Source organism: Gavia stellata, chromosome 18 (genome assembly GCF_030936135.1).
Source record: "Gavia stellata isolate bGavSte3 chromosome 18, bGavSte3.hap2, whole genome shotgun sequence".
In the NCBI taxonomy this organism is placed as follows: domain Eukaryota; kingdom Metazoa; phylum Chordata; class Aves; order Gaviiformes; family Gaviidae; genus Gavia; species Gavia stellata.
Genome location: NC_082611.1, coordinates 5701404 through 5711471, shown reverse-complemented (window position 1 = coordinate 5711471; position 10068 = coordinate 5701404).

Genomic DNA, 10068 nt, shown 5'->3' with positions numbered 1-10068 from the left:
GCCCGCCTCGCCTCGCCTCACCCCGACCCGCCGGCCATGGAGCGCCGCCGCCCGCTCTGCTCGCTCGGCTGCCTCCCTCCCGCTCGCTTCACCCGCGCCTCGGCTGGCGGCCCCGCATGGCCGGCACCCTCCGCCTCCTCCCTCCCTCCCGCCGCGCCGCTCGCTCCCTCTTTGTTCGCCGAGAGGCTCCGCCGCCTCCGCGCCCGGCGCCGCCCGCCCGCTCCCATTGGCGCCGCCGCGCCCCGCCCCGCCCCGCCCCGGCCGCCGCGGCCCCTCAGGGCTCCCCCGGGCCCTCGGCTGGGGTGGCCCGCGGAGCGGGGCGGCGGGGCCCGCGCTGCCTTTCGCGCCGCCCGCTGCCCCAGCGCCCGGGGCCGCCCGCCCTTCGGCAGCCGTGCTTCGCCGCCACCGCCACTCGTGCTGTAACATGGCCCCTTGGCGCAGGGTCGCCTGTCGCAGAGGGTGGACGTCCCACAGCCGGCGTCAGCCGATGTCCCCTTCGCTCACACCAGCACCTTTCCCTCCAAAATGGCCCCGAAGCGGACCCGACCGCTTGGCACCTTACGTCCCTCGGTGCCGCCGAGGAAGGCGCCGTTCCCAGGCCTCAGACGCAACACATCCACTCAAGCTGACGCACTTCGTGCAACACACTTGGCCCCGTGGCATCGGCTCCCTGTTTGCTTCCCCAGCCCGTCTTGGCTTTTCCAAAATCCCGGTGGAAATTTCTGGAAGTACTGAGGCATCTAAAGATGCAGACGGGCCCCTCGGGCGATTTTGAAGTGTACCCAGTCCTCACCTGTTTCATGGAGACATGAAGCGCTCGGGTTTAGCTTCCACCCTTCTCTCTGCAGGCAAAGGTTTGGCCTCTTCCAGACCCTGACCCAAAGCCAATTACATTGGTTCATTAACTTCAATGGACTTGGAATCGGCAGCTTGTTTTGATGACTACGTAAATCGGAGCCGTGAATTAAACACCTCAGTATTTAAGCAATGACAGCATCTCAGCGCATAACACAGCGGAGCTGCGCGTAACAGCATATTGTGCTCCCCTCAGAGCCGCTCAGACACAACTTTCCCAAGGATTATACTCTGATCCCATGAGAAAGGCTTTTAATTTCTTTCTAAACAAAACATAACCAAACTATTTTTAGTCTTAAAGGTAGAAAATACGAGCATACCCTTTCGGGGGGACGTGTCAGTAACCAGTAAGTACATAAATACTCCGGAAAACGTTAGGATAGCAGGGTAAAATAGAAAAGATAAAAACAGTAAGCTGCACCAATCCCAGATTCATTCACTTCATTACAAAGATTGTACTGTTCCAATTAAAACTGAAATGTATAAAAATATTTGCTCTTTTCTTCTGAAAGGAACAAATCAAATAATTTCACTCTTGCTCTATGTAGTGCGGTCCAGCATTAATGCAGAGGTTCCTAAATTTGGCCAGTCTATTCAGACCATCTCCTGGGCCTTCGCTCTCTCCGTACCGTCATATGAACCAAAGTCTCCCCATCCCAGCTCTGCAGCAGCGCACCTCACCCACTGCCGATTTGCCAAGCTGGAAGCAATGTGCTTTAAACATCACCTAATGCAACTTGGAGTTGGAAGGGGAAAAAGGACCATCCAGCCTCCTAACAAACTTCAAGCAAATGTCTCACTGGGCTCACAGGTTTGAGAAACTCTCATCTAATTAGTGCTGTTTGGAGTTAGAAACTGTTATGGCCCATGAAAACTCAAAAAATATTGGAGTGCTGTGTATCCTGTGTGTAAAAAAAGGGTAATACCGACTGCTTTTTTCTCCTAAATGCTGGCAGATCAGCAGAGTGTGTAGAGACGTGTCTTTTGCAAGCATGATTTTATTACTTTCCCTAAAAGCAGCTAGGACTTTATACTTTACGCAGTCCTCACCAACACATAAATAAGGAGAGCAAAAACGCTAAAATGGGCTGTTTAACACATTAGGACCGAATAAACATATTTCTGCTGATGTTCTGAAATATAACATCAATAGCTTTTGACAAGGACAGAATTTTCATGTGAGCATTATCAACATAACTAAAAAGAAATCTTATCATTCACAAATAGCATTAAGACACGCGTCAGAGAGTTCACAGCCACGCAGTATGTGCAGAAGTACAAGATATCAAGGCTACGAGATAGAAGACCTCAACTCCCTCCAGCCTTCTCCAAGAAAAGTCCTTATTTTTCTGCAGGAGGACAGCAGAACAACAGCCAATTTTGTTTTCTTGCCTTTTTTTTTGTCTCCTTTTTCTCAGTGCCAGCAAGAATGAGGAAGAAATTATTTTAAAGCCCAATGATCTAACATATTTCACCTCCAGTTCAAACAACCCGAAGAGAAGGAGCGGAGAGACCTCGCTGGGGGCAAGAGATCTTTCTGCATAAGCCACTTATGCCGCAGAGTTTATGCAATTCGGCACTAAAACGCTCAAGGCTGGAATCTGCCCTGCAGATGTTACTGCTGCCACGAGCCTCTGGATAGGCAGAAAAACCCCACCAGGCTGCAAGTCCGAGTACCTTTGTCAGCAAAACGATGGATACGGAATAGAAACAGATGCAGCAAGCACTCTGCACCGAGATCTTGTTTGACGGCATTGATGTAAATCAAACCAAATAAAATGTTTTGGAACAAATGACAGAAAAAGCTGGATGCTATTAAATGGGGGGGTAGGCACTGGAGTATCAGCGCGGCAGTTTGAGGTGCCATACGGGGGGCCGGGGGTAAGTGGGAAAGGGAGCAGGCTCAGCAACGCTGCCACAGCCATTTGATGTGCAGACAACTGGATTAAATTATAGTAGAATGAGGATTTGGGATTACAGAGAAAGAGAGGCATCCACAGTTTTAATTTCTCCCCCACAATTATTTGTAATGGTACGGGAAAATATGAAAATGAAGAGTAAAATGAATTCAGCAAACTTGGAATAAGGGACAAAGTGCAGGATCTAGCACTAGCCATACTTTCCATGGCAGGGCACTTCCGCCTGTTGTACCACGTCAGGAAGCGGTGTTTGCATTTCTTAGATGTCTAGCATCTCTCATTTGATCCTATTCAGGTAATTCTTGATTACATGACAACAAGGCAGTTATCAAGGCTCTCACGTTTAGATTACAGCAGCCTTTTTCCCTCACCACACAAATAGGTACTCTCTGTTTTGCCAAAGCAAAATGAACAGGCAAGCCACTGCTGTGATATCCCAGGAATAAAAACTAACAGTAGATCACCATTGCATGGAAAGCAGTTCTACAGTCAACCAAAGCAAACTGCAAATGTCAGCTTGTTAGCTGGTAATCCTGCTGAAAAGTAACCCTAAGAGCTGTATTAGCGTTCGCTAACTTGCTTTGACAGCGGCTTTGCTAAAGAATCACTGGACAAAATAGGCAAATGAGAGATGTTCCAAATTAATGAAGATAAAAAAACTAGTTTAAAACTCCAAAATAAGGCAGCCAGGGCTGTCCCCTTGAGGCCATCAGGCCGTCTGCAAAAGCACTCCTAGAAATGTACCATTTTTCACTCTTCACAAGCTTCTCTCCGACTCCAGACATCCCTACTGCTGACGTGATACCTGCAACGAGAGCGCCTTTTAAAGCAGCAATCCCATACCCTTGGCTTTTTTTTATTCACTATGAAATGAAATAATTCAGCTTTTAACATACTATGAAGCGAGCATTCTTCCCCTGACTGTCAGACCTAAAATGCGTTATGCAAGGTTTGAGCCAAGAACACTGATTTTTTTTAAAAAAAAGGCAAGTTTGAACACCAGCTGCCAGCAGATGGATGAGTTGCCCTCTTAACACTAGGGACCAAACTAGGGGCAGTCAGAGGGAGGTCAGCAAGACAACCGTGTCTCAGCACTCAGCTGCCACTGTTAGACAACACCTCCGCCCCGCTTGCCTCTGCTGCTCCATAGACTTTGCCCTTACATCAAGTCGTGCCTCCTTCCCGCTGAGCTAGGCTGTGCCTCTGTTAAGATTACCCTTCCTCTCCTCCCAGGGCTTCCTCTGTATTTTTCTGCTGAAAGTCAAAGGAAATAACAAAGCCAGGGCTGCTCTCCAGCCTCCCCCAGATTTCGCTGCCCCCTCCACAACAGCTCAGTCCCCAACCTCTGCTCTTCCCAGCAAAGCCACATTGCCAGGGCTCTTCCCAGTTGACTTTTCCTCCCGGCTTGAAGGATTTCCCCTGAGCAGAGGCAGCTGCAGGCAGGAACATACATCTGGGTCTTCATTGCTTTCCCTCTGAAGAGTTCCTAGGGACTTACGGGTTTCAAGAAAGAATAGCCACAATCAGGGACAGCATAAAAAGCTTTAAGCAAACTCAAAGAAATCACATGAAAAGGTTAATTCTCTCATTTCCAGTCCTGAGGCAATGCTTGCTCCCTCTCATGTTCTACCGGTCTTTTTATACTTGGTGAATTCCAGGGAAATGGGTGGAAGATGTGGAAATCCTATTGCAAAAGCACCTGCCCGCTCCTTTCCTTTCCCCAGAGAGCAACACACAGAACATTCTATTATTTAGTTAATTGCAAAGAAACAATTACAAAGGAACTTGGCGAATTCTCTCTAATCACAGTGAGACCCATTGCAGTTCAGTAAGTTCAGCAAATTAGCAAATAAGTGAATATAAAAAGGAAAGAATAACAGAGCTCAAATTGCACTTTGCTCGTTTGTTTTGTCACTCATCGTTACTGTTTAATTATTTAAGATATTTCTTCATAGCATTCTAGTACATTTTGTATAATAATGAAGGTTTACTAGCACAGAAATGCAATACGTGGCTATTAAATATCTGCCAAGTGGAGGAAGAAAACTGCCAATTCTATGTGTAAAGTATGGAGAGCCTGTTCAGAAAAAAATTCCAGGTTAGATAAACAGAAGGTTCTGCCACAATTTGTGTAAGATACAAATAAGGATTATTGCTAGATAATGACAATGCTAAGTAATGTTTGCGCAGAACATTATAACTTGTACTACGGGCATTCATGGTCGATCCCCTGTTTATTAAAAGCTATTCTAATTTTCCATGCATATAACTAGAGGCTATTTAAACATAGCCTTTTTTTACAGCAGCACTGTAATCAAATGACAGATTTTACGGTATTTCAGTTCTAAATTCATATTACAGGAAAGACTTTCAAGCTCCGTTACATTACTGAAACAGAGCTTCATCTCTACAGAGCTGACGGACTGAGGAGGGGCAGAGGAGCGAGATCCAGGTGTGGTATTATCTGGCTGATAGCGAGGGAGGTAAGACAGCCCTTTACAACGGGCATGATGTCCCTCCTGGTTCTTTCCAGACCATTTTGAGCACAAGATTTTATGACACATCTGTTCGCAATACCAAAAATAGAAGCCCTAAAGGGGCTTTTGCGGTACCCAGCACAAAGTGTCTGTGAGGCATGCTGGCAAAAACCCTTCCAAATAGTAGGGGAGCTGTTACAGTCTGAGCAACATCTTGAGAGGGGAAGTTTTGTTTATGCACAGCTCCGGTGAGGGGAACAACATAAGCGCTTTCCTGGAGACCAGAAAAGATGTACGAATAAATACGCTCTCAGATTTGAAAAAGGTAATTAGGACAGCCAGACAGGGGAAGGGGCAAGAGGAGCAGCGTGCAACTTCATCAGTAGACTACAACAGCGTATAGTTAATAAGAACATAGCAACACTCGCCGTTCAAGGCTATTCCTTTGAGCACAGCGAGGACAGAATGAATGCTAAAGGCCACGTATAAGCAAGAGCCAACGTGCCTTACACACATCTGAAAATAGGGCAAACATTCAGAAACTGATGTCAGTGCTGTCTCCACCAGGCAAAGAACCACTTCAGCAGATGTTAGAAGGAAACATCAGAGGAACTGATGCAGCACCAGACCACCAACCACGCCTGAAAATCCTCCCCTAATAACCTAGAGTCTAGCATGGGTATTTTGTTCTTTGCAGGTCCTCATGATGCCCACAGAATGAATGAAACTTCTTTTTTTTTTTACCCTTGGAAGTTCACATGGGGAAAGCAATTAGTTAGCTGACAAACCTACCATAAACAGATGCTGCAAAGCTTGCAAGAGTCAAGGGCACTCTGACTTCAGATGAAGCCAAAGTGTGGTTTAATACAACTAGTGTGAACACTTAATTGCTTTCAACTGAATTCAAGACTAGTCTGCTCCAAGAAATCGTATCAAAACTTTTCCATTCGTGCCACATGGCTTACCTCCAGTGTTTAAGGTTTAAAACTGAAGTTCCTGCTAAGAAATCCAGAGCATATGTCAGTGGAGCATAGAGGAAAGAACAAAAAAAGTGAAATTTAGATAATATATTCAGCAAACACAGATTGTTTGTTTCATCTCGTACTCTTATAGCTGTTCTAGTCCTACGACAAGGACTCTGCTTGATAGAAGATGACTACAGGATTCCCATGTCTTCATGGCAGTTAGCAGGGTCTTTTATTTTCATAAAGCAGCATACGGCTTGTTTTTCCTGGGAGTCCCTAAAGGCTTTTTCAGTGGACCTGGAAAGGAATGCAGACATCCTAGTTCCTTCCACCAGAGCGTCATTAACAGCAAGAACCAAGGTAAGGGGATACACTACAAGTAAACTGGACAGTCTCTGGAACCCTGTAGACTCCTGTTCTCCCCCCAGCTGACGGCAGACCCATTTCACCCAGTCCTCTGCATGTCTAGAGCACTACCAAACCCTAGCACAGGGAGCGCTCTCTGGCCCTAGTGAGTTCGAATACTGGTTATCCATCCTGCATCCCTCCTACAAAAGGTTTCTGAGAAGTATCCATCAATAATGTATTTAGGTATGAACAGTCACCACAACGACCTCTTTCGAATCTTCTACCTGAATTTCACTGGTTTGGTAACTGGTCAGAGTGACTGTTGGAACCAACCAGCAGCACAACAATAGTGAAAGGGCGTAAACGAAACTTGCTGTACTCCGCACAAAGCCAGGTATGTTTGAGGCAATGGCATGGCTTTTAGTTATAGAACTACTTGGCAGGCCCATCACCTCTTTCAGTTCCACTAGGCTTTGGTCAGGAACACCGTTCACTCCTGATGGGAGAACCCTGAAGGTGTACTCAAGAAGTTTCACACCCTGTGCGTTTGAGAGTTATCTTGTTACTATCGGCTCAGGAAAACAGTTCAGAGGGAAACAGTCAACCTAGGTGCAAAGTGAAAACAGCAGGAGCACGCAGCAGAGGCCAGAGCAGCAATGCAAATACAGAAACTGCAGCAGAAATGCACAAACAATGAATTTATAAACATTAACTTTATTTGAAAGTTCAACAATTAGGAGAAAATACATTGCAATTGTTTCAGCTTTTAAAAGATCCAAAATAACTTACATAAGACTTGCACAGTTCTAAATATTAAAAAGATCATAAAAATTAATGGCGCTCTCATATGCCAAGATTAATCCTTTTCCATTTCAACTATATTAAAAGTTGCCTGTGTAGCGATTATTTTTATAGCTATGCAGAAAACAATACAGTTTTCAGGTCTTGATGCCTCAAGTAAAGATTTACAGGCATAGGCACTTAAGGGCAAAAAGAGATCAAGAGAGATAACGTCCCATGAAAGTCAGATCTCTCTATTCACACACGATCGCTAAACACTACTGTAAATTGCAGAAGGTTTTAAGTAGGCAACATTATCCCATATCAGCAGAATGGAAAGTGCGCTGTTAGATTACGTAGGTTACAGTGGAGTTTAATTTTAATTCAAGACCTTGACGCCCCCACAAGGTTACCAGTGCTTTCTACAGAAGATGTATTTTTCAGAAACTGAGTACGTTTGTATTTTGAGCCACACTGATTTTTACTGTCCACAGCTCCCTTTTAAGGAAAACCACCATTTATTCCAAAATTAATTTTTTCTTCCTTCATTGTTCTTCCCAGGTTTACAGGTGCTGGCATTCAGATATATAACCACAGAATGAAAACTACTGTCAATTACTACTTCTTTCAACACATTCCATTACAGTATATAACAAAACAACATTAAAGGCTGCTAATACTGGGGAGGTTTCTCTTTCTACTGTACCACACCAAACTTCTGATGTGCAGTGAGCATATAGTTATCTTCCAAACTAAGATATGGCTTTGAAGCCTGGCTCAAGTTAAGTATCAGATTTTTGATAGCTAGGAGATAGCAGACTCAAATTTAGGAAGCTCTAGACACATCTTCATTCATCCCAGGAAACGTTTGCTCCTTTTCACCCCGATTTGTGTCTGTGCCTTTGGGTCATTCCAAGATACTATTTACCCTTTATCCCAGAACCTATTGACAGCACTACTGCTAGACATATGCTCAGCTAAAATGCAAGTCTTCCTGCTCTCTATCTACTTCCTAATACTTTCATATTGGTTATTACAGCACAGTAAAGTAAAAGAATGTCATTTTCAATATATTTGCTGTCCAAGTATTTCCGTATAGGTTAACAGCTAGGTAGGTATTTTGTATCAGTCTTGGTCCTGACACACTACTTACTCTCCCCTTACTGTGTCACAGTCCTCAGCTCTAGTTACTCTCTCTGGAGGTATCCATGACAGAGTCACAGTTACAGACTTGAAATATTATACATAAGCAACTCAATATAGCTCTGCTTCTATTTAGCAAATTGACTCTTTTTCATAGCATGACTTCCAGAAAAAGAGGGAAACAGGTCTCAGCTTCTGCCAAGAGGATTCTATCCCTTTTATTCCATATATTTTTTTATCCTCTCTGCAGATGACAGTCATGTGACCAAAGTACCAGCAGGAAAAATTTACCCAACGGGAGCATAAATGACATTCTTCAGACTGCTTTGGGTACAGAGAGCTCCCAAAACTGCCTTTGGAAATAGCACAGGCAGCATTTCCACTGATGGGATTAAATGAAATCAGCTGCATTGTGCTGCAGCCATCCAGTTTCCTCTTTGGCTCCAAGTACTGGCATGAACTATGATAAGCCTCAGATAGTGCTTCATTGAAATCAAAGAACCGAGACAGCTCTGACTTATTAGTATTCTGTGAAACAGTGGCGACCGATTTTTAATTTAAAATAGAAGAGGGAAAAGGTGATAAAAATCTTATATTTAAAAGGGTGCTTTCTGTTTACAAGAGCCTTTATTACTGCTTGATGACAAAAAAACCCCATTAAGGTCTTCACAAAAACTTCACTGTGTGTTTGTAAAATTAAATTCTCCTTCCAGTAAATATCATGTAATTTATCTAATTCACCTTAAAAAAAACCCCCACACATTGTAATGCCTATGAAGGATGTTGGCATGATAGTAAAAACTGTAAGGTCCTCCTTCCAGTCAAGAAAGGGTACAGTCTGCATAAAAGACCCCTCTGACCATATTCTCCACAGCCCACTATGTCTTTGGTCCTTCCATGGACAACAATATTGTCAAATAGTGTTATTTCTGGATGTACTTTTAATTTCTACTATAATCCAACCTACCACTTCTGTTCCTAAACAAAAACGTGCATGGGTTAGGTTTTGTCTATTATGCTCATCCCAATCCATATCACTCAGAATAGAGCTGGGAGTGCCCATGCTTTCCAGCAGTCAGCCACGTAGCTATACCAGATGACAGAAGATGGCTATATATTGCGATTGCTCTCCCAGCCTGTGACCGAACTTACTGTGCACTCACACGCACACACACACGTATATATAGTGTGCACATGCAAAGGTAGTACTGAGAAGAGATATCAACAACAGCAAAGCAACATTACACTTAAAACCCATTAGTGCTCAGAGTATGAGCAATCTAGTTACGTGAAAGTTTCAGTCAGTCAAGTGATGTAAGCTAAAACAGGACATAAAGCAACATATCTCCTACGTCAAATGTTTTCACATATTAGAGATGACCCTGCATAATCCACTCATATTTGTAATACGTAAGGAGAAAAAGCAGTCACAAGGGTATCCTTCACAGAACACTCCTGCTATTACGCACCTTCTCTGACAAATACAAAAAATTGATTATGCCATTGGACATTTCAAATACAAAATGGTACTATACATATCATAGCAAGCAAACTTGGAAAAAGCAATAAATAAGAAAACCC